The following is a 27,257-nucleotide window of genomic DNA, read 5'->3' on the forward strand; positions in this document are numbered from 1 at the left end:
AGGTACTAAATTATTGTTGCAATTTTTTGTGCAATTGAATTGTATAGGATTTTGTCAGAACTCTGTGTTGCAGATTTCTATCTCTTTGTCTATGTTTAGCAGTTTACTTTCGTAGATAATATTTAACTTTTTTAAACCTGGAATCAAAATAGTGGTATTATAAGTTTACTGTGTTTATTTGTATCTGTTCTGTAAATCCGATTAGGTAATCACACAAAAGTACGATTTTCATTTGCCATTTTTTTGATATGTAATTCATTTTAATATACCAATATTATCCTTTCTCTCTAAATAAGTATTTAGAATTGTGTATAGAGGCTTAATCTTAATCTATAATAATAATAGTAATAATAATAAAGCTTTATTTAATTCCATATAAACCTAAAACTAATACACAATCTTAAATAACATGAAGAAAAATTAAGTTGTTAATCTAAATTTAATATTTACAAGATTTTTCTTTTCTTTTTAATTAAAGTTTTATATGGACCCCCTGAGGGTAAAAGCCTCCTCCAATGATTTCCACCTTTCCCTATCTTTAGCTACATCTTGCCATTTGACTCCTGCTTGCGTCTCTATTTCATCTGCCCATCTAGCAGCTGGGCGGCCTCTCGCCCTTGTGCCTATTGGACCACCCCATTTCAGCACTCTTTCGGTCCATCTTTTGTCCGTACATCTGGCTAGGTGACCTGCCCATTGCCATTTCCTTTTGAGACAGTAAGTTAAAGCGTCTGTTACCTTCGTTTTATTACGGATATCCTCATTTCTTACCCGGTCTTTTAACTTTATGCCTAAGCAACTTCTTTCCATTCTACTCTGAGTAGTCTGGATTTTTCTTCTCGTTTTAACATCAAACGTCCAGGTTTGGCATCCGTAAGTGAGACAAGGTAGTATTTCCGAATCCATAACTATCTTTTTAGATGTTAGCGGGAGCTGTGATTTAAATATTTCTTTACGAGCCCAGTATTTGTTCCAGCTTATCGCCACTCTCCGGTCTACTTCTGCCATATTTCTCTCATTGCTGAAAGAAATCTGTTTACCTAGGTAGAAGTACTTCTCTACATATTCGAGGGGGATGTTATTTACCAAGATAGGTGTCTTGTTGTGATTCGTCATTACTTTCGTCTTGTCCAGGTTCATCTCTAGTCCAACTTTTATACTAGCCTGGTGTAAGTCTTGTATCATTTTATTTAATTGAGTTGAAGTTTCCGAAAATAGAATGATGTCATCGGCAAACCTGAGATGACTCAGAAAGTTATTGTTCATTAGAATACCTTGCTTAGACCATGGCAAATTGTTCATTATGTGTTGTAGTACAGCTATGAACAGCTTTGGAGAAATTGGGTCGCCCTGTCTCACACCTCTATTTATATTAATTTTTGGACCAACTCTATCTAATTTGACTCTACTTGTCATATTTGCATATATGTTTTTCAAGATATTTATGTATTTTTCGTTTATATTTTGTGCATTTAGTGCTTCCCAAATGCTGCAGTGGGATATAGAGTCGAAGGCTTTTTTGTAATCAATAAAAGCTAAGTATATGGGTCTACGAAATTCTAAATATTTCTCTATCACCTGGTCGACTACTTGGATATGATCTACTGTGCAGAAACCGCCTCTAAATCCAGCTTGCTCTACAGGTTGGTGAAGGTCAATGTCTGGTGAAATTCTTTCGAGTATACAAGACGCAAACAATTTGTAGAGACAAGACATAAGGCTTATCGGTCGATAGTTCCCAATGTCCGCTGGGTCACCTTTTTTATAAAGCAAAATTATTTCGGATTCCGTCCATGAATGCGGAACACACTGTTCTTTTAAAATTTTGTTCCATAGGAGAGTGATAGGGGCCAGGAGTAAACATCTGCCGAGTTTTATAAATTCATTTGTAATACCATCTGGCCCTGCGGTTTTTTCCGGTTTTAATTTCATTATTTGTTTTAGAATTTCAGGCCCTGTGAACTCATCAATTATAGAGGTATCGCTGTTTTGGGTGGTAATATTTGTTTGATTTGATATTTCCGGTTGGCTATATAGTTTTGCATAAAATTCTGTAGCTATATCTATAATTCCTAATCGTGATTTGCATTTGGTAGAGCCAGGCTGAAGTAATCCATTCCTTTGTTCTATTCAATTCTTTATAAGCTCTTTTTGCAGATCGAGATTTTCCGAGATGTTTTTTTATAGTGTTTGTTCTGTAGGTGTCGTAACATTTCTTTATTGCTTTGTCTGTCGTTTTGTAAAGTTTTTTAAGCTTTTCTTTTTCGCTTTTATTCAGTTTAAGTTTATTTTGAAGTGTATTTCTTTCTTTCATAAGATTCAGCGCTTCTTCTGAAAGAATGCTGCATTTCTTTTTCCTTTGAATATCCTTTAAACTTTTAAGCACACAGTAAATGATCTTTTGGCAATATTCGTCAATATTATAGTTTTGATGTGCTTCCATAAGTTCTGGTATACAACTATTTAGGTTTTCAAGGTATGTTTCTTGCTCTTTCAATGTTTTCAAGTTTTTAATAGTGCATGTAAAGTTGCGCCTGCTCTTTTTATTTGATTTTAAATGGAGTGTGGCTCTCAACATCCTATGATCAGATCCAAAAGGGAAGGACGAGAGCACTTCATACTTGGAGAATAAGTGGGGTGTTGAGGACATTATATAGTCAATCTCATTTTTTGTGTTTTTGTCTGGAGAGATCCATGTCCATCTGTTGTTAATTTTTAACTTAAACAAAGTGTTTATAATTTTTAGGTTGTGCTCGTGTGCATATTGGATAAGTCTCTCTCCGCGGGTGGTCCTTTTTCCAGAGCCATATTTTCCTGCAACTGTATGTTCGTGTTTTTTGGGTATCCCAATCTGTGCGTTGAAATCTCCCATACAAATTATATATTTTGTGGAAATAGAGTCATGTGCTTTCTCTAAATCGTCATAGAAATCGTCTATGTCCAGTTGGGATGAACTTTCTGTAGGTGCATATGCCTGTATTATAGCAAAAGGTAAGTTTTCAAGTTCAATTTCTAGTACGCAGACTCTTTCAGATATACCAATGAATGTTTTTATGTACTCCTTGAATTTTTTCTTGACGAGAAATCCCACGCCGTTCAGACCTTTGGTTTCGCCTAGATAGTACATGATATAATTATCTTCTTCAATAATACTCTCTCCTAATCGGCGAACTTCACTCAGTCCCAGTATATCATGGTTGATATTTTCTAGAGCTGTTTTCAATTCTATTAATTTTGTTACTGAAGATAAAGATCTGACATTAAAAGAACAAATATACAAGTTATTTTTATTTGGTGTATGTATTTTCATTGGAGGGTTATAGTCTACTATCCCCGCGGTGACCAGCCGTACTGGGGAAGGTTTATTGTAATTTTTATTGGCAATTTTGCTTTGTTCGGTGACAGTGGGGTTATTTTCGGTAAATTGGGGAGGCGATGCTAGTTGCTAGTCTTCATTTTCACTCAGGAGAGCAGCAGAAGTAGACGGGTTTTGTTTGGTATCGCTACTTTTTTGTAGATAGCGATTTATAGAGCTTTGGCTTTTTTTATGGGATTTATTTTTCTTCGCCAAGTGGTAATTTGGGGCTGGCAGAGTTTGTTGTAGATAAGGACTGCTCATTTGGCTTGGAGGGGTAGATTCTAATTCCCGCTTTCTCGAATGTTGGGTATTTTTGGCTCCCTCTACCGTATTGTAACTGCCTTTATTACCTTCATAGACCACTAGCCGGTCCTGACGAAGATATGCTATCTTACCGTCGCTACGAGCTTGTTTTAATTGATCTTGAAGTAATTTTCTTTTTTCTAAAACTAAGTGTTTGACGAATGGGAATATCATTTCTAATATTATGCCGATAAAAATATAAAAATAACATACTTTATACTTAAGCGGTTGAGGGTCTGGATCCCAAAGCCACCACGGTCCTAACTCCATAGTTGGTTACGGTACTCATCTATAGTAAGAGCATGAGCTGACAAACTTTCAGCTTTTATAAAATGACGAAGGTCTGGCGGTCGCTGGCTCTCCGTCTCTGTCCATCTTACATTGTAAGTAGAACGATATAGTTTATATATTTCATTTTAAGAAATTGCCATTTTGTTATTTTGTTAAAAAGTTTAACAGAGCGCAACCGACGGCCGTGTTTTACGTAATTTGTGCTTATTCTAAGCTTATGTAAATCATATTTATAAATGGTAGTACTTCCCCGTACGACCTACTACAATACCATAAAACAGTTTGCATCAAAATGTCATATTAGTGAGGTATAACATACGTAGTTGATTCGTATTTTTTCCTGTATAAAGGCTTCGTTTGATATTAACCTTCATTGCACTTTAAATTTTTTTGTTTTGAAATGTTACTTCGATGCTTTATACCTACTTATTATTATATATATTTATATATTACTAGCGGACGCCCTCGACTTCGTCCGCCCTTAGACCTCCTTAGTCCGGCCCTCCCGCAAAACCCGTTATTAGTGGACCTCTATCTATAAACTACCTCCATGCCGAATTTCATCTTTGTATGTCAAACGGTTTTTGAGATTTCGTGATGAATGACCTTTCGTATTTGTATATTAAGATCAATTTATCTGTCCAGGCTAATCTCTAGAACGGCTGAACCAATTTTAATTATAATATAAAGAAGGTTATGGAGCAACATATATTTGTTGTCGATTTCAAGCGAACGAAGTCGCGGGCGTTCTCTAATATTCCACTTATAGATACACTAACTAAGTGTACTTATATATAGATAATAGTTACATATACCTATATGTATAATGTATATGTAACTGTTATCTATATAATACAAGATACCGACATTTTAAAAACTAAGTTCAGTATTATTCAGTGAACCGTACCACTGTTACGACTTCTAAGTTGTTTTTCTATTAATTCTATAGAAGGCGAATATAACCGGTCGTTGACTCGCTGTTTTAACAATAGCCTCCGACCATAGAGATTAATTTACCAAGAGTGTAGAGAAGCTAAACAATTACATATGTTGTAGCGTATAAATTATAGTTTTCTTGTCTTACTTCTTTTTCATCTTCTTCTTATTATTTGTACATAAATACTATAGAACTACATATTTGGATGCTTGGTTAAAAAAAAACAAAATGGTGGCCCGAAAGCTGTCATGTTCTACATTTACAAGTTTTTACTTAAATTTTAAAACTGACTGTTACGAAAACCACTGACGATATAAATTGACAACATTGTCACTTACGATATTGGACATCTCTCTCCTTATCTGTCGTATTATCTCTAATACTCGCTCGCTTTCACAATGTAACTTTACGACGTATGTTATAATATAACCGGACTGTTTGTTGCCGAAAGCTTTCTTGTGATTGGTTGACGTGAAACTGTCAACTAGTCAAATTACTTAACGGTTACTTTGTTTATTAGTTTTATCTCACTTTAGTAGCCCTACTTTATAGTAGGACTACTTTCAAAGTTGCTATAATATAAATAATCGCGTCATTATTTATATTATTATGATTTATTAATAAAACCACAAAGCTAGTATAGTCAAAAAGAGACCAGGTCTTCGTAAAAAGTAATAAATAAATTGAAATTAAAGACGACAAAGTGGCCTCTTTTTTCATAGTATGTTTTTGTCTACCAAAAAGTTGAAATATCTTTGTACAGATACCGAGAGGAAACAGTATAAAAAGTATCTTTTAGCCTGTCTCGATGAATTTGGACCAATTCACAACAATATATTTTCAAAGGTAACAAGTAAAAAGATACTTTCGAAGAGCTCGTTATTTTTGTAAACGCAATTTAGGGACAGTTCTCGTTTGGATGTTTGCCTTGTAAATATTCAGTAGGTAGGTACCAACGGGCGCGCCGTGGTATTACTTTTTTATTTTTTTTCTCTACAAATATATAATAAACGTCTCATTGACTACAGTCTCACCTGATGGTAAGTGATGATGCAATCTAAGATGGAAGCAGGCTAATTTGTTAGGAGTAGGATGAAGATCTACACCCCTTTCGGTTTCTACACGTCACCGTGCCGGAACGCGAAATCGCATGGCGGTTAGGACCCTCTTTATATCCGAAAGTCCTGGGTTCCATTCGCAATCAAGATGCAACTTTAACAGTGACGGAAGTAACTGATTTTATCGGAGAATGCTCAACTAATTTTCATTTCCCACAGGATATTAATGTAAATAGCACCTTCATTAATTGCATAGATACTGTATGGTTTGCGTAATCAATAACATAAAAGCTGATCTGTATTTCAATGGGGATCTCCAAAAGTCCAGTAGCCTTTAATGAAGCCTTCGTGTTTTAAATTCCGTCGGAAATTGACACCAATGCGATAATCTCAATTTAAATAACTTTCGCTCTGTTTCACAAAAACCCGATTAAAAGTGCCCTGTACAATGTGGGTACATTGTATTTATTCTACTAACATTATAAATGTAAAACTTTGAATGTTTGTTTGTATAAAAGTTTTGATCATATTTAGTATTTAGGTGGAAGGCTTCGGCCGTGGCTAGTTACCACCCTACCGACAAAGACGTACCGCCAAGCGATTTAGCGTTCCGGTACGATGTCGTGTAGAAACCGAAAGGGGTGTGGATTTTCATCCTCCTCCTAACAAGTTAGCCCGCTTCCATCTTAGACTGCATCATCACTTAGCATCAGGTGTGATTGTAGTCAAGGGCTAACTTGTAATTAATAAAAAAAAAAATAGTACTTGTACAGGTCTAAGTATAATTTGAAAAATTAATTAAACTTTTGCTTTTAGTCCCTATTCGCGAAATATTTAGGAGACAAAAAGTAGCTCATATAGTTCTCTAAGGTGATAAAGGGTAACAGACAGACAGACAGCAAACTTACTTTAAGTACATTTATAATTGTGTATATGTTAAGAAAGACCGTACTAGTATAGGAAACAAAATAAATAACTCAATATATTCATCATCATCATTAGCAATCCATATTCGGCTCTCTGCTGAGCAAGAGTCTCCTTTCAGAAATAATAATCACGTGTATCTAACGGTGAAGGAATAACAACGTGAGGAATTTTTTTTGAAAAATTTTCTTAATTCTTTGCGTGTGTGAGGTCTGCCCATCCGCATTGGGCCAGCGTGGTGGACTATTGGCCTAATCCCTCTCATTCTGAGAGGAGACTCGAGCTCAGCAGTGAGCCGAATATGAGTTGATAATAATGATGATATTTTTATGCTGTAATCTGTAGCAAGGCGAATTAAAATGATGCTGGAAGTCAGCATGACTAAATAATATGACAGTTACAATGTCTAGTAACAGATTACATGTATCTAACGCGATTATAATTAGAATCGCTTATGTATCATTAACATGTTAACAAATGGTTTTATTTCCTAATAGACCTTCTAAACTTTACTATATAAGTTTACAACATAAATAAATCACGAATGACGTAAGCAAATGTAAGTAAAAGTTGACTTGTTAAGAAATAATTGGGCGGTGATTAGTTTGTGCTACAACACGAGAACTGAGACATAGGACCTCAGAACTAATCGGTTTACTCAGACCAATTATAGAAGGACCAGTCATCATCATTAACAATCTATATTTGGCTCACTGTTGAGCACGAGTCTCCTCTCAGAGGTTAGGTCTTAGGTTAGGTCCCTGTACCTCCTGGGTCTACATTACATAATTGTAATGATGAAGATGATGATGGATTTCTATACTTCGTGATTTTGAATCGTTGTTTGATTTTGGTTTTTGTGCGTACCATGTAAACAGTGTAAATATTTCTGACATATAATTTTAGATAAATTTAACTATTCAATTAAAGATTATATATAATCATACAATTAATATGCATTATTTTGCCTGAACGTTACCGATACGAGTTTAAATGGTTAAAAACCCATACAGTAATAAAATACTACCACGACGTAATCTTTATAAAATTATGCAAAATCGTATAATTAATATGTATTTTTTGCGTGCAAATTGTTGATATGTACGGTGGTTACAGTAATAAAATTAAATTAATGAAATTAAATTTATTAGGACAATATACAATTACGCATATCACTATCTAGCCTAAAGTGTGTATAGCCTCTGTTATGGGTAGGCATTAAAACACCTAATTGCATCATTTACATTAATTACATATAAATACTTCGATAATAGAGGCTCAATAGCTCACAAGTAAAGCGTTAGGACTCATCACCGAGGGCTGGTGGTTCGATACTCGCCCCGCTAGACTATTGTCATACGTCATCAACCCATATTCGGCTCACTGCTGAGCTCGAGGCTCCTCTCAGAATGAGAAGGGTAAGGCCATTAGTCCACCACGCTGGCCCAATGCGGATTGGCAGACTTCACACATGCAGAGAATTAAGATATTCACCGATTGATACACGTGATATTAAATTTCTTAAAATGCACACAACTGAAAAGTTGGAGGTGCATGCCCCGGACCAGATTCGAACCCACACCCTCCGGAATCGGAGGCAGAGGTCATATCCACTGGGCTGACTATTGTCATACCCACACTTAATATAGTCACGACTAGTTGGCGGGTAATGTGAATATTGGTCACAATTAAAAAAAAAAAAATTTGAACACACATGCTCATCACACAGATATTTTGCAGTTGCGGTAATCGAAACCACAACAAAGTTTCTACCTACTGCAAGGGTTGCCAACTTTACTGTTTTAAATAGTTTTAACTACAGTTTTTCACTAAATTATACTTTTTACTGTTGAACAAAGATAAAGTACACAAAATACTGTTTACAGCATCAAAATGCAGGCACATTATTATTTCTTTCAGTAATTAATGCTAAGTGGCGGGTGAATAGAAATAGAGGATCTATCAATTTAATAAAAAATGGGCTCCTCATTCATTTTAATTTCAGTTATAAATGTGATGAGGCGTACGAAGTTTTTAAAGAGATTGTAAATTAAAGTAAGTTGTGCGAGAAGCTCTAAAAATATGTATTTAAAACAATAAATAAATAAAATACTGTTCGTTTTTCTGTAATACTGTTTAATAATCTTCATAGACCTGAATATACTTTATTTCTTGTAAAGTTGGCAACCCTAACTGCACCAACAAAGTTCCGTTTTCCCGTTTTGAGCTGTACGGAATCCTAAAAACGCACACATACACAAAAAAGTAATAAATTAGTATTCCAATGATAATTTAACTTTGAATAATAGAAGAAAACGAAACGCTGCATACTTAGAAAGATCACCGGATTACCAATATAGTATTCCCTACACGAATATGAAAGTAATCTTAACTCCTCACTTGTATGCAAGGCACGGACGTTTGGTACGGATAATTTACGTTTCGGAATTTGGTTCTTATAATTGTAAGCATAAAGTTACTTGGTTCAAAGAAGACTTTAAACACAGGACCTACTTTTTTGACCACGATTTTTGTGTACCAGGAAGTGGATGCTAAAAGGAAAGTAGAAAATTTCGAAAAATTAAAATGTAGTGCACCAATTTGCCCCTAATTTATCAGGGTTTAACAATATACAGTCTAACTATACTAGTCTTAACAAATATTTTATAGAAATAAGACTTGATTTTTTTCAAGCTTTTTTCAAAAAGCTCCCAAAATGTAGGGCCGATTTTAATTTTTTATAAGTTAACGTAGAATACGTATCGCTTTTTCGTTACGTGAATATATCTGCCATTTCATATTAAACAACTTCGTTCCATAAGTAAACAAGATCAGACTGACTCTGGGGAGAGGTAAGGTTTGATTGTTTGTTCGTTTGTTACGAATTGGCTTGTGCTGGACCGATTTTTTTTAAGTTATCCGTTAACGTTTAACCTAAACTTTGTAAGATGAAAATTTGTGCCAGTTTTTTAATTTTTTTAATTTTTTACAAAGTTAGCCCTAAGTAAGCATTACAGAACTGAACATTAAAGAACAAAACCTGACTCTGGGAGAGATCAGGCGCCGTATCGACGAACACGTATCCTCCCCGACATTGGACATAATAAAACGTAATAAAAACAAGAAAATTCAAATAAAGAACGACAATAAAGTTTCACTCGCTGCAATAAGGCTCGATACTGCAATAAGGCCACATTTCCCTTAGCACCGGTTCCGATAAGCCACCGGATAAGCTTTAAAGGCACTTCCATATAAACCAGCTCGACATCGAGGTGTGGAATAATAAAATCAGTCACAAACACCTTTTTTATCCGCGTATAACTTGTAGTCAGTTAAATCGGCTTAGAATGTGTGGCTGGATTGAAATCGGGATGTTTTCGAATGATGAAACCTTTTTTGATTGATTTGAAGAAACCGTCATCGCGTCTTTACCTGTCGATGTTACGACCTCTTTGGCGCAGTAGTAATACTGTGGTTTAGCGACAGAGTGATACTGGATTCGATTCCCTGGTCGTCCACTGCAGGACGTAGGCCTTTTGTAGAGACTTCCAAACATCACGATCCTGAGCCACCTGCATCCAACGAATCTCTGCGACTTGCTTGATGTCGTCAGTCCACCTGGTGGGGGGGGTCGACCAACACTGCACTTTCTAGTGCGGGGTCACTCTTCGAACTATGTGCCCACCAGATTCAGTTAAAGGTCAGGTCTAGGCTAGTGATAGACATTGGCCGTGGCTACTTATTACCCTACCGGCAAAAACTTATCGCCAAGCTTTTAAGCTTTAAGAATAGATTAAGGTTAAGGGTAGAATTAACATATATACCTCTTCGGAAGTAAATCCGCTTCCATGATAGACTACTCGTACATCGTCATTTATAAATACATCACCTTTGAAAAATCTCAATTACATTTTTAATAATAAATGTTGAAGCGGCTCAAAATCAGTTTTTATTTATTTTAAATATTTACATTTAGTAGTTTAAATATTTATATTTATTTAGTTAAGTAGTAGGTAACTTTAACGCAGCCGCTGTGCATTCGTCTGTGGCAACAGCACATACTCGTAAACGTGTGAACGGACATTGAAGACGGATACCGTCTTATTTTCAATCCTTTACATTAAATGGCTATTTTCAACCGACAATTCCTTACAACATTTATCGAATTTGTATGCGTACAATATAACAGATTAAGGAGTATGTTAATCTGTTATATTGTATGCACCGCCGATTTCTTTGATGTATTCACCGCCGATTTCTACACTGTTTACTAGCCGATTTACGTACGTACAGTGCGTGTTGCCAGTGATGGCCTATGGTTCCGAGACTTGGTCGCTAATTATGGACCTCAGAAGGCTAAGAGCCACACAGCGGGCGATGGAAAGAGCTATGCTAGTATCTCTGTGTGATCGAATCAGAAATGAGGAGATCCGCAGAAGAACTAAATTCACGGTCATAGCTCAACGAGTTGCGAAGCTGAAATAGCAATGGGCGGTCTACATAGTTCGAAGAGCCGACGATAGTTGGAGTCTCGAGATGCTGGAATGGCGACCCCGCACTAGAAAGCGCAGTGTTGGTCGACCCCCCACCAGGTGGAATGACGACACCAAGCAAGTCGCAGGTATTCGCTGGATGCAGGCGGCTAAGGATCGTGATGTTTGAAAGTCCCTACAAAAGGCCAATGTCCTGCAGTGGACGTCCATCGGCTGATATGATGAAGATGATTATAAAATACTCGAAAGAAATTAAGTGTAGGTTTAGTAGGTACTTAATACAATAGATTTAATAGAGTCAGTATTGTCTTTTATTTTTTTTAAATTAAGCCTCCTCTTTTTTGGTAAATCGATTTCCAAATAGATTTGCGATAATCTGTTGCAATGTCCGTTTAAAAACCAGTCTGCTCCTCTGCATTGTAATTAAATACATATTCGTGATTGTTGGTATCCAAATAAAATAACATAAACAAATAAATGCGTTCAACGTCCCTTGCCTTCCGTTTATTTGAACGTTAAAAACCCGATAAGATAAATTTATTATTGTGTTATACCTAACAGTTGCATTTTATGGCGGTGTAATATCTTATATTTTATGGACTTCTCAAACTCATTTTTTATATAAAGCGAGCAAGATGGAATTTAAGAAGAACTTGGTAGAGTGAATAAGCGTGCTTAGCGAAAGACTTAAGCTTTCGCTAAGCAAGTCACTTGTTCTAAAGAAACTCATGTTGTAAGGATCTATCTTACACACTTAATTTTTGGATTAACATTTAATATACTTATATTAAATAAGCATGTACTTGTATAATGTATACTTAGTAGTTACTTTTAGTAATAAGGCTATTGTTTCATTTTCATTTCATTTTTTATGTGTATTTTTCTTAAATAAAGATTATTATTATTATCTTTAGAAATATTAAAGCCGTGATAGCCCAGTGGATATGACATCGGCCTCCGATTCCGGAGGGTAAGATCTATATAAATATATATAGATCTTACCACCCCTCTCTCTGATGTTATGTGACTATGCGTTCCTAGACCTTAGTAAACCGTTATAGAAATTATACAATTTGCATGTATAGTTTTAATTTAATGTAATTAAAAAAAAAACATTTTAATTTTTTCATTTTCATAGTTCCTACTGCCTACCCTACTTTAAAATCTTGTGCACGCCTCGGCATGAAAAAGGTTACGACCGAAACTGGAGCAACCGAACACATTTGAAAATATAAGTTCATATGACCACGGAACTGAATCTAAGAGCTCCCATTTATAAAGTAACGCATATACAAAGCTGAAAAGGTCATCTAAATATACATTTTAAATTAATTATTATTTTTGTATAATGTAGGTCATCTTCCATTGAATACTCAATTGTGGAGAACGTTTGACACAAATATTATTCAAATGGTTGTAAATTTACATAAATAACTATGTACCTTGGAAGATTTGGAGGTTGATTGCCTTGACATTTGACTGCTGATACGATTAACATTTAATAAGATTTAAACTAATTTAGATTTTTTATATTAACATTCCACATAGTTCGAAGAGCCGATGAATGTAGGGGTCCCAATAGCGACCGCACCGGAAAGCGCAGTTTTGGTCAACCCCCCACTAAATGGACGAGGACATCAAGCGGGTTGCAGGGAGCCGCTGGATGCTAGCGGCTCGAGATCATTGTGCTTGGAAGTCCATGCAAGAGGCCTTTGTCCAGCAGTGGACGTCCATCGGCTGATAGTGATGATGATGATTATGATCAATAAAGCCTCGTTGTTCCAATAGTTAACATTAGTAGCTTCGGATCATAAGTTCGTGGGTTTAAACCCTGGGTTATGAAAAATTTTGGATTTTTTTTTAATTTTTCGTATAAGGTTCTCAACCCAGAAATACCTGATGTTAATTTTTTACAAGCAGACGTTAATTATATGAGCAGGCGCTAGAGTATAACACTTACCTACTAAGAATTTCTGGGAAGAAAGAAAAGGTCGATATTTCATTAAGTTTTAGACTAATCATTATCAGCATTATCTTATAATATTAATTCCTTGACTTTTCGAAAGTGAATGTATACTAAGCCTAATACAAATAAATGAATATTGACTATCGATTATGGACATACCAAGGATTCGAATCCAGGACCTGAAGTCACTTAGCCCAACCACTGGACCAACGATGCAGTAGACTGCACTAATTTTATTTGAACTAAATAGTTGTAAGTTATTGAACCCAGTTAAATTACTTCTAGACTATAATTTGCTATTTGATTTCTCCACAGTCTAGAATATCTACACAAGTTAGCAGGTTTAGATTAAGTTAGTGAAACCGTATTTATTTGAATTTATTATTCCTGCTTTCTGTATCTAAGAGTCTTTTATAACATTTCTAGATATTATTATTATTAGATATTATAATAATATTATATGCATATAACATTATTATAATATCTTCGCGCTTCTTGCAAAAAATAAAATTAAAAAAAAAAAAATATATGCAGAAGGCGCCTTCGTTCGGGTGGAATTCGGCTTATTTCGAAAATGTCCTTGCCCTGTATCGCTAAAATATATTCTTTAATATAATACTAGTCTTTGCCCCGTAGTTTGCCTCGCGGTTTTAACCGCGTTTTTCTTGTTCCGTTTAATTAAACAATAAGTTTTGCTACATTTAAAAAACATTGTAGACATAATGAACAGATAGATTGGTTCAAAAACACATTTTAAAGAACACTGTTTTTATCAAAACCTTCAATTCGGTTATGCCGAAAAGAGGTCGCCGCTGCATCACCGGGGGTCGTATACCCCCGGTGATGTAGCGGCGACCTCTTAAATCAGAAATAATTTTTATTTTAACTTTATTTACAATATTTATTTACTAAGCTTCAATACGTTCCAAATTCGCATTCACTTTCCCTCCTAGCGCAACGATATTTTATACTATAGATATGTTACGTGCCTACAAAATCTCCACAAAAAGTGATCCGAATTTAGTTACTCCACTGAACGAACATATGCACAATAGGGATGATGATTAGGTTTTAATTTAATGATTTTCATGATACATTCGAGTAAATAAGGTCAATGGTAACTAATTTATACTTAAAAAGCAAAGATTGACTGGATATTAGCAAAATAAATAAGATTATAAAATTTCAAAATCTATTAAAAATCTATTACCGTAATTAGATGAAAATTCATACAGTTTTAGCTTCCTTACATTAAATGTGACATGTTTCAATATTTGAACTATAAACATAAATTCACAAACAACAAAGATATTAGTAATTTTATAACTTTTTTATATCATCCCTATTTTGTTTTTACTTACATTATATTTTATGTATATAGTTTTTACACTTCTTGAACACATAACTTAACATTGTAAACAATATTTAGGCATTATTTGTTTGAATACAAATGAAATTAAGACAATAAGCACTTTTGTTCGTTTTGTTTGCACGACACTTTTGTTCGCCTCAGTTTCGACGCGTTAGTGTCATATCTAATGGTATAAAATCTTTGTTCTAGCGAATAACTTGCAACTTTGAGCATGGATTTCGAGTTACAAAGAAAGCGTGTATGTGTAATATAACGTGACGGGCAATGATAATTTTATACTGTAGATCGGTTACGTCCTTACAAAATCACCGCAAAAAGTGTTCCGAATAATAGGCTACAACACTAAGCGCACACATGCACAATTTTGAGCGCCTCACTTTTCATGCTTTAGTAACACATCTAACAGTTTTTAATATCATTGGTGACGGGTAGCAGCGACAGTGAATGTACCATCATTGGTAGAGGATACACCTCGAGCAGGTCCCAGGACTCGTGACCTTGGGTAAAGGTTTTAGATCCCTTTAGAATTGATTACACTCACCTGCCCGACTCCTTCCCAAGTTACTGAGATGCAAAAACACATTTTTAAATTCCATTCTTTCACACATACAAGTACATTGCTCATTGTACATCAAATCAAAATTCATTTATTTCAAGTAGGCTCAAGCACTTTTGACACATCAGTTGACTATTTGTAAAGATTTTACCACCGGTTCGGAAGGCAGGTTCTGCTGAGAAGATACCGGCAAGAAACTCAACAGTTGCTCTTTTGAAATGAAAAAGTCATACAGTATTATAATTTACAATTGATAACAATTACAATTTCTTATAGTTTTACTTCCTGTGTGATGGTGGAAGCTGATCCAATGGCCTCCAAGCACCTTTATCGTTAAGGAACTCATCAATAGTGTAGTAACCTCGACTAAGTAAATGTTTTTTAACACATTGCTTAAAGTTGTGCATTGGCAAGTCCATCACAGTCTTCACATCGCTCTACACATAGAGACATTCAAACGCCTCACACAAAGTATACAGGAAAAGCAAATCAATAATTTATATGCAAGTTCCTTTGCCCAGCCCTGTTCGATACGCAATTACCTTGCGGAAATATATTAAATGGGCGTCGAAACGTGTGGCAATTTGTAGGAAAATTGATACCGATTTTTATCGGCGTTTAGTAATGCGAGCTCTTAGCTTGCTTTTAGCCATTTTGACTGACTTTCAACAGGCGGGAGTTTTCGAATTACTTTAGACCAAACATAGGATTTATTGGTTGTGGATATGACATCCGATTCCGGAGGGTGTGGGTTCGAATCCGGTTCAGAGCATGCACCTCCTTACCAAGGATTTCCAAACAACACGGTATTGAGTTGTCTACTCGTATATTTAGCGGCTGCAGATCCGGATAAATCGATTGTAATTTTTTTTTTATATCTACAAACAAAACATAGTTAATTTTACAGTTTTTGGTTTTGTAATTTTAATGTTTATTTCATTATTTACAACGGAGTGATTTAATTTTAATAATTAAGCAATCAAAATTAATAATTATAAAATCATAGACTATTTTAAAATTCGATATCTACGAATGGTTATTTCTTACAAATGTTATTTACAACCAAGCGATGGTCATAGTGTGCTAAATTGTAATATGACTGATGTCATCCTGCCAATATTACATACTTCCTACTAATATTATAAAGGCGAAAGTTTATATTGATGTATGTATGTTTGGATGTTTGTTACTCTTTAACGCTACTACTACTGAAGAGATTTGGCTGAAATTTGGAAAGAAAATAAATTTTACTCTGGATTAACACATAGGCTTTATTCCGAAAAAATCATAGATTCCCGAAATTTGCGAAAAATCTGATGATTTTGGTGGTATGAATGTTTGTTACTCTTTCAAAGGCGTTTCACCTGAAATTTGAAGTAGAGATAGATTATAATCTGGATTTACTACTTTATATCCCGGAAAAATGGTTCCCGAGGGACTTGTGAAAAACTAAGTTCCACGTGGACGAAGTTGCGTCCGCTAGTTATTTATACGTGTTTATTTTTTCAATTCCAAGTACCTACGTGAATAGTAGGTACTTGGAATTTTGCTTCATACAATATTCTGTAATATTTACATTCATTGTGACTAAATTTATTTTTAGTTCCTGACTCTCCCCTAAATAAACATCCCTTGCCATGCGGTCACTATCGATCCACAACCTTTTATTTGAAACGAAGCTACCAACTTGTATTGGTCTCTTTCTATTACATTAATCCGTTTCACCTTTTCCCCGATAAAGCTGTCTCCTTCTCGCATGAATAGTAAATTAACACGGTCAAAGAGGAAAACGATTGCTGACAACTGGTTTTAAAAAGAAAAACCGGCTTAATATAATTATTAACTATTGTTATTATTGGAGTATACCTAAACTTTGTACCTAACATCTATGGCACTAACACTATAAGAAGCCCGTTATAAAAACTTACTAATAATGTTGTAACATATTTTTTTTTTGGGGAATATACTTAGTATATTTGGAAACTTATAAAGTCAATTTTAATTTCATTCGCAGAATTAACATAAAAAAACTAAATTGCGATTTTTATAAAGTAAAAACCTCAGCTTTTTGCTAATAACTCATAACTCATTCGGAGGCGTTTAAAATATTAGTGGCAAGTTTTCCATTGATCATAAATATTTATAGATATCGCTAAGAGCGTAAACAAATAAACAGTAAAACTTCTTCAATAACCATGCAACCAGAGCTGTACCTGATATGTGTAAAAGAAAAGCTTAACCGACTTCAAAAAAAAGGAGGAGGCTGAAATTTGGAATGGAAATAGATTTTGCACTGGATTAACACATAGGCTACTTTTCATCCCGGAAAAATCCATGGTTCCCACGGGATTTGTGAAAAACTGAATTCCACGCGGACGACGTCAAAAGTTTAATTATAAATATTGTAAAGTAGGTATTTAAGATTATTGTAAGGTAATAATTCTATGTAATTTGAAATATCGCATTGTTTTGTTTTGTTTTATCCTATTCTTATATTTAATTATCTTTATTGTAATTGTATACGATATGTTTTTTTTTATCTTTATTTAAAAGGACTTTTATACAAGGTACATGTCAGCCCTATTATTACAAATCTAATTATAATTCACAAAAAACTTATAATGATCTATTTTTAATACAATTTATGTATCAATTAAATAGCATTTTAGCTAAATCAAAATTCGGTTGTATTTGCGAGTATGGTTGAAAATAATAATCATCACAATAAAAATCAGTAGTGCTCAGTGGACCTTATCTTATCATGGCCGAATGTTTTGTGGGCCATGCTTCCACTGTCGCGAGATAAGTTGGTGTGCACTTCTTATCAGTAAGGAAGCCATAAGATAGTAGTATAATCTAGATTCTTGCAGTAGTCTGTGCAATGCAAGTAAGTATATCTCTTGAAAACATAGTTTGAAAATGTAAGAAAGTAAATCATATATTTTTCGTACATTCAGTGTTCCCGTAAATGCTGTTACAGTAGATATATATCGATCTATCGTCATCAACCTTTATTCGGCTCACTGCTGAGCTCGAGTCTCCTCTCAGAATGAGAGGGGTTAGGCCAATAGTCCACCACGCTGGCCCAATGCGGATTGGCAGACTTCACACATGCAGAGAATTGAGGTAATTCTCTGATATGCAGGTTTCCTCACGATGTTTTTCCTTCACCGATTGAGACACGTGATATGTAATTTCTTAAAATGCACACAACTGAAAAGTTGGAGGTGCATGCCCCGGACCGGATTCGAACCCACACCATCTGGAATCGGAGGCAGAGGTCATATCCACTAGGCTATCACGGCTCTATCGATCTATACTTGTAATAAAACTTTAACTGGTTAATTACGGTACATTAAAGATGTTTTGATTTATTTATTTCAAGTACGTTCAGTTTACAAGCACTTTTGATACGTCAGTTTGTAAAGATTCTACCACCGGTGCGGAAGGCAGGTTCTGCTGAGAAGAAGCCGACAAGAAACTCAACAATTGTAGCTCTTTTAAAAAAAAACATGCAGTTGTAATTTATTTTATTTGACACACACAAAAAGTACACAATGATCGTGGACAATGTGTATATATGTAGTGGTATAGTATACGCCAAACTTATATTAGGGATGATGACAGTTTTCTATATTGTATATAAATTAGGAGTATGCTAACTGTAAAGCAATTTTGTAAAAGTAACAGGGTATCTGCGATCATTACTTTCGGAGCAACAGGGATTTAAAGGGTCAGATTTGCGGCGCTGCCGCGGATTACTGAAAAACGCCCCATACAAAATGGCACGAACTAATGACGTCGTAGGTACATAATGATCGTTATATTTGTAAGGGCGTTCAAACAAAATTACTAATATCTTTGTTATTTGTGCGTTTATGTTTATAGTTCATAATATATTAAAAAATGTCACATTTAATGTAAGGAAGCTAAAACTGTATGAACTTTCATCTAATTACGATAAAAGGTTTATAATAGATTTTGAAATTTTATAATCTTATTTATCTTGCAAATATCCAATCAATGTTTACTTTTTGTATATAAATTGGTTAACATTGACGTTATTTACTCGAATGTATCATAAAAATCAATATATTCAAACCTAGTCATCATCCCCATTAATACTAAACTACAAATAGGTACTGTATGACTTATACTTGAAAACTGAACAGTCAAAATGCTTTTATCTTTATCTTGCGACTATTCTGTCTATAAGAGCTGAAAAACCAATACGCGTCAACCTAATGTGAATTTCACGGACACTTTCACAATTACCACTTGTTATGTTGTTTATATAACAATTTACTCAATTTGTTATGGACAATACAAGCTAGGTAGAAAGAGAAAGAAATGACGTGCCTAAATTGTTCAGCTGGATCACCAATCCAAAAGTCACCTAATATACAAAAATTGTAATATTCTGGTTAATTTAAGATTACTTCCCAAACCTTATTTTAAGATTTTTCCTCGTATTTCAAACATGCGGATGCTCGTGACTTTTTCCGCTTGAAAATCGACGTAAACTTTCAACCTCTATTTCACCCCCTTCTATTTATATTTTCGCGTGTTATATATTAGATATATAATTTTTACAAACCATTATTTTATAAAATACAGACTTATAACATAATTAATTATATTATTGATAATTTAACCTTTAACTTCTGGCATGCTGATGTTTGATAACGGCATTACGATGCCTTTTTTTTGGTAAAGTTCGTTTTGTCCATTTTTGACAAACTCTCTGGCGTAGAAAAGTAATGTTGGTTGGTTTTTAATCGAGAGGTCCTGAGTTCGATTTACAGTTCGGGTTTTTATTAGTATTTTTTTTGTTTTAAGATATTTTTGTTATCTCATTTTGTTTTTCGTGACTTAAGACTGTATTTTCTTGGACTCATTACGAGTATAAATGAAAAAAAAATAGAAATAAAAAAAACGTGGAAAGTCGAGGCGGGTCACTAGATTGCTTTGCAATTTACAGAAACATAACTCTTTTGAAAGTTAGTGAAAAAGAAAAGTATAATATTTTACTAATTACAAAATGTTAGAAACATTGACATTGCTCGTTAGTGTGAAACGGATCTAAATTAAAACAATTACTGTCGTAATAGTAATGAATTACTGTTCGGATCGCTCGAGGAGATATTTACTTTTTTTAAATTACACACGCAACGGAACTCGACAAAAAAAGCGAAGATGATACGAAAAGTGAATGTACTCGTTGCGTGAACGTGTTACATTTATAACTGTAGGGTTGCCAGCGTACATTTTTTACATTGGTTTTTTGTTTTGATTTATTTTTTGTGCCCATTTAAAAAAAATAAACGTTGTTGTCACCACATTACCAGAACTATTATATTTAGTTTTGTAAAGTAAAATTATGCTAATATGCATATCTAAAAGTGAAATTGAGTTTACATTTTTTGTTAGATAATCTTTCTTTGTTAGAAAATAATAATGTAAATATGAGGTAAGTTTCTTTCTTACAAGTAGGTACCTATTTTCAGATTAAACAAACAACCGATCCTACAATTTACTTTTCCGAATTCAGACGAAGCCGTCTGCGCCTTTTTCAGTGTTATCATAAAGTGTTATCATGTACATTGTACAATTATTAATTATAATGATTTCACATCAGAAACAAACACAAAAATAAATGTATAAATTTTCATCCTTTACTTTTACTTTTTCAAAATATTTGTTTTACAAGACTTAATTTGTTGGGCTTTGTTACATTAAAATAAATAATGTAAGAATAAAAAACTCTATCTATACTAATATTATAAAGCTGATTTTGTTTGTTTGTTTGAACGCGCTAATCTTAGGAACTACTTGTCCGATTTGAAAAATTCTTTCAGTGTTAGATAGCCCATTTATCGAGGAAGGCTATAGGCTATATATTATCCCCGTATTCTTACGGAAACGGGAACCACGCAGGTGAAATCGCGAGGTCTCAGCTAGTAATCGATATATTTGTAAGTGGCAGCCCTAATTTAAAATCAACCTGCCAAAACCCGACACGCGATTACAAGCCGAACTTTATGAGAATAAAAATGAAAGCTGCGTGCACTGACGGACGGATACTGTGTGTGTTTGTTTTGTTGTGACTTGTGGCGCTTGCGCACTGTTGAACGAGGCTAACAATGATAAGCGCGCGCTGGAAGTGGGAGATAAATGAATGAAGTGAATGAATGAGTGACATTATGAATGAAGTTGATTTAGGTTTTTATTCAACGATAAATTAGCTTACCGGTCTTACCCGATGTTAGTGATATTTTTTTCTGTATTGGATCATTAAATATTATAAAATAAAAAGTATATTTAGATTTAAGAACCTATACAAGTTTTTACGATGGTACAGTTCGGTATAATTTTTTACAAGACTTTTTCAATTTGGTCTTAATGAAAGAAAAATAATTAATTACTATTTTTTTTTCCAAAACTTATTTCATATTTCCATAAATTTTGTCATAATACAATGATAATTTAATTCATTTTATTAATCTAGGTGTATTAACGACATCCAGCGAGTCGCATGGATTCGCTGGATGCAGTCCCTACAAAAGGCCTATGTCCTGCAGTGGACGCCCATCGGCTGATATGATGATGACGATGATGATGATGATGATGATGATTAATAAAATATACACCTTAAAAAATTCAATTACAGCAGCTACAGCGTTGAAAAATGACTTAGGAATATTTTGTAATACGAAAAATTACTCGGCAACTCTTTTTTTTTCAAATGTATCAAGATTTTTGTTTTATGTCCTTAGGTAATGATTCATATATTTATCTTCAGTTTGATTTATTATTATTTATAGCACAAGTAAGTAGTAGACTTAAGGTTATTAAGCTGGATTTTATATATTTTATATTCAACATTATAATTTTATTATGTGACTTCCAAATAGGCGTGTAAACTTGAAGTAGGCACTTAAATGTAAGCTTAACCACAGTATATCTACATCGTAGTACAACTATTAACCTACATAACTAAACCGAGAAGTGTTTGCTTTCTAGACCAGGAAAATTGTCAACTAAACTTTGTATCAAGGTAAAAGTTAGCATATTTAGCACTGAATATTATACCTACCTACTTAGTGCATATTATTCAGAGTAATTTTAAAATTCTGTTCTGTCTGTCTGTTCACGATAATCTCCAAATACTGAACACATTTAAATGGGATTGCAACGGTAACGGTAGGTAAGTAGATAGGTATATAGGTACGGAACGAAATATAGGCGTTGCTTTTTTGAAATCAGACGTAGGTTTAAAGTTTATATAAATAGATATAAATATATACAGACAATACACAACCACTACCTAGCTCACAAAGTACTAGTTAACGTAACTTATATTATATAGCTTATGTATATGCTTATAATAAACCACCGGTACTGGAAAACATCAATGGTAATCATACAAATATTTTCCAGTGGCGGGAATCGAACCTACGATCTTGTACGGCCTGTCACTGCCTAAAAAAAAAGTATCGAGTGTGCAAACCACATGACTGAAGTCAAACGTCTTATGTTCTCCCTTTCAACGTTCACATAGCGCGATCACACTTTTCGTAACGCATTCACCAGCTTACTAACGTTAAAGAAGTTTTATTTCAATAACTTTAAATAGTTTAAAAAGCTAATAAACACGCTTTTAGCACGTACTAAAAATTACAAATATTTGTTTTAAGTCACGTGACTACTTTTTTTCGTATTCCTGACAGCAGACCCTTTCATTTGATATCCATATCATGGGGGTGGATTTCAAACAGCCAGTCCGTCATCATCGGGAGGCCGTCATATTGGATTTGTAATGACGTTTCTAAGCTAGTCATGTATTGTCATCAGAACACAGAGCGTGTGCAAAATTTCATCCTACACAAGACCGGGAAGTGGGTCAAATGAAGATTCCAAGATTTGTCTTTCCTACATAGTTATATTGGGGAGGCCGCCATATTGGATTTGTCATTACAAACGTTTCTTAGCTAGTCATGTATTGTCATCAGAACACAGAGCGTGTGCAAAATTTCATCCTAATCGAAAACCGGGAAATGTGTCAAATTGAGATTCCAAGATTCTCTTACATACATAGTTACAAGTGAAGCTAATATAAAGCGTGTAAAAATGGAATTCCACAAAGTGTTATTTCCAGTTATTTAATTCGGTGTATTAAATGTACTGAACTTTTATTAATTACGCGACGCGAACGGTTAATACATTAAGCGGATTATAATCTCTCCTTATCTGTGCACGCCATCTTGCTGCGACACGCACAAAATATTTAAGTTAAATTAAGCTCAATTATTTTGTAAATCAATACAAAACACGCTCAAAATACTTATAATGTTCAACCCTATATTTAGATGCTCGTTAGTCCTTTGGTTGGCATGTGCGTCTTCGGATCTCGAGTCCAGGGGTCCTGGGTTGCTATGAACTGAGCTTTTCTGTCTTCGAAGAAATTTTTGCAGTTGAATTTTCCAGCTTGGAGTTGGTACGTTGGTCTTTAACTGTCGAATTGGTGATGAACGTTTTAAAGTCATTATGTTATAGGAATCCGCTCAAACTCGACAAAAGTGTACTTACGAGCGTCGCAGGGACGTAGATTTTATAGAAAAGATAGAAGACAAATAAATTGTTAATCGGTAATATTTTAACTTTCAGTGGGGAAAAGCTATGGATTTTTATCAATACTTCAGATTATTCAAATGGGCAAATAAATGTTAGGAATTATTTTACGATTAACATATGGAAATATAAGACGTTTTCATTACTTCAGCTTGTAGAAATCGACAGAAAATATTAGGGATTATTAGAGGGGTTTTTTTTTATTCTTTACAAGTTAGCCCTTGACTACAATCTCACCTGATGCTAAGTGATGATGCAGTCTAAGATGGAAGCGGGCTAACTTGTTGGATGAAATCCACCATCCTTTCGGTTTTTACAGGACATCGTACCGGAACGCTAAATCGTTTGGCAGTACGTCTTTGCCGATAGGGTGGTCTAGCCATGACCGAAGCCTCCCACCAGCCAGAATTTATATCCTCCAAACTAAATCATCGTCATTATCAACTCATATATGGCTCACTGCTGAGCTCGAGTCTCCTCTCAGAATGAGATGGATTAGACCAATAATAATATAATAAATACAGCAATGCTGTATTTTCTAAAATAAGGATTGTGGTACTTCCCCGAAAGAGCTCTATCATAAAAAGGTCTACTACTAGCTAACTTAACAATAAAGAAATATATTATAATTAATGTTATCATAGGTCACAGTTAATAGGTTTTTCATGAAGGCCGGGGTTTCACCGATACCAGAATAATTATGTAATTCTTGATAATGTATTATTATTATGATTTAAATCATAATTGTCAACTAATTTGAAAGGCCCAGTGGCGTGCAGAAGCAGCAGTTTTTAACAAGAGTAGGTTCGTTAGAGACTAGACTCCGCGCCACTTAACGAGTCCCGTAGACGTGGCGCTAATGTCTTAATGGCGCTTATTGCCATTTGGTAATGGCGGTCTTAATGTTATATATGTAAGGCGCTGTCAATTTTAGTTTAAGTTTTAGCCGCGGGACTTCTTTGGTGGCGCGAAGTCAAAACGTAAATCCTTCTTAAATTTGTCTTTTCATTAGTGTACTTTTGATTAATTGTTTAAGTTTACAGCGCTGATCCAATGCGGTAATGCGGTTATTATAGGATAGTAATTGATATACTTAAGTATAAGTATGTTTATAAATTTCCTCAAGAGCATGTATATACCCATATCATCATCATCTCCTTACCCTTATCCCACTTAAGTGGGGTCGGAAAAACATGTCAATCTTTTCCATTCGTCTCTATTACTCGTCAACTCATCATCCACTCCTTTTACACACATGTCCTCCTTCACACATATATTAATAATAATAAAGAAAGTTGTAAGTTTAGTGTACATTTTCTATTTTATGATCATTTCATTTAAATTTTCCTTAATTACGTTAAAAATTTCCATTTGTAATAATTAAACACCGCGAACATTGTACCTATACGAATAAAAAACTATCGTATACCTAAATATATTCAACATTAACACAATCATCACATTTATTTGTAAATTTTTCCTTCCCAAATTGTTTTTATTAGGTATTTAATGTTATTAACCCTACTGTGGAGCCGTGATAACACAGTGGATATGACATCTGCCTACCATTCTAAAGGCCGAATTCGGTCCGGGGCATGCACCTTAAACTTTTCAGTTATGTGCATTTTAAGAAAATAACAACATAACAACTGTCTCAAAGAGTGAAGGAAAAATTTGAGGAAACCTGCATTCATGCAGCAGATCCTCAAACGGGGCATGCACCTCAAATATAAAGCCTTAAACTAATAATAACCTAAACCAAACGTAAGCCACTTCTTTGACTATGTGACAGCCACTGCAGTACACAGGCCTTTCGTAGAAACAAACATCTACAATTTCGGACGAAAAGATATCGCGAAGCTTTGCGAATGCGGCCCAGCCGAATTGGATTCAGCGGTTTACCTCCTTCTCGAAATTGGACCTACCTAACTGGACGATATATCCTAGGTATATGTATTCGTCTACAATTTCGAGTCGAAATGTGAGTGATGATCTATGTGTTGTAAATCTATGTCTAAAGCATATTTTTTTTAAATATTTCTCGGGAGGTAGCAACGCCTGTTGCCTGGCTATCGGTCAAGTACCTTTTTAGGTCAGACCAGTTTACCTTAATATGAAATATAAAATTAAAATAGAATATTTGCTAATGTTAATTATTGATGTTTGAGGGAAATATTGCCGAAACAACATAATGTAATGTGGAATTCAGGAGAAACTTAAATATCTATAATTGTCCCAATATGAATAAGTCCAGTTTGGCGTCGAGACATTAGGTTCGTGGGGCAGGAGCGCCCAACCCTCTCCACAAGGATATCAGCAAACGCCTAAGGGAGGCAACAGGCGACCCTCGGGCAGGCAGCTTTCTCGCGCAACGAATTTCTATTGCAATTCAACGCGGGAATGCTACCTGTGTGATAGGCACCCAAGGGCCAAGGTTGATAAGCATGTTTAAGTATTAATTGATTATTAAACACGGCTAAAACTCACGTGATATTAGGTCGGAGTATGCCCGACTAGTTTCGAACCCATACGGGTCCCTTAGTCACGAGCTGGTTCTTGATCAATTAATATGAATAACACTCACAATAGTTTAAATTCTAAAATGTTTTTAAATTAATTTATTTAAATTTTATTACAGATTAGATATAGATTTAGTTAATTTACTTTAATATACATGTAATGTTGTTTCGATGTAAATTGTAAAATGAATTGTTAAATAGCTAATCTATGAATGTAATAAGCTCATCGAGGACAATACGTACATATGTTTTCTGTGACAATACTCAGTATTTAGTAGAGTAAAATTGCTCAGCCATTTTAAGGGTTAAAATGGAGCCCGGATAAACAAACATTTTTTATCCGGGCAAACAAATATTTTTATTGATATGTAAGTATGTACCTGGTACATACATACTTTATAATAATAGAGTAAGGAAGTAAAATCGGTGTCTAATTTACTAAGTATAAATTTTAAAAATATATACGGTCTAATTGAGAAACCTCCTCCTTTTTTGAAGTCGGTTAAAAATAAAGGTTCTGAAAGTTACCTATTAAAATGTTTATGTTTTTAGTTATTTAGTTATATATTCAGTTTAAAATCAGCGCCGTGGTAATAATACCTATGCTTTTATCTACGGCATATAACCACCCTTTCTTTTTAAGGGTTACAGGCAGGCATGCTGTCATTAGGTTAACGTACTGTCTGTATCTCATAAATTTATTTTCTTTCTCAGTTTATACAATACTATAAGTAAACTCGAAAAAATAGTAAGTAATTTTTTTATCTACTTATTGATTATGTTTGTTTGTTTATTTGGTCAAGTACTAATAGGTAAATGTGATTTTCATACAGTTGTTTCTGGTCCATT

The 27,257-nt window shown here is 34.5% G+C and overlaps 1 protein-coding gene across 1 annotated transcript in view; it reads right to left on the reverse strand.

Annotated features, from left to right (window-relative positions):
* Positions 1–27,257, reverse strand: part of LOC112048705 (polypeptide N-acetylgalactosaminyltransferase 2) — a 97,632-nt gene that overhangs the window by 69,545 nt on the left and 830 nt on the right. The window lies entirely within an intron of this gene.

This window comes from Bicyclus anynana, chromosome 9, assembly GCF_947172395.1.
Source record: "Bicyclus anynana chromosome 9, ilBicAnyn1.1, whole genome shotgun sequence".
Taxonomy (NCBI): domain Eukaryota; kingdom Metazoa; phylum Arthropoda; class Insecta; order Lepidoptera; family Nymphalidae; genus Bicyclus; species Bicyclus anynana.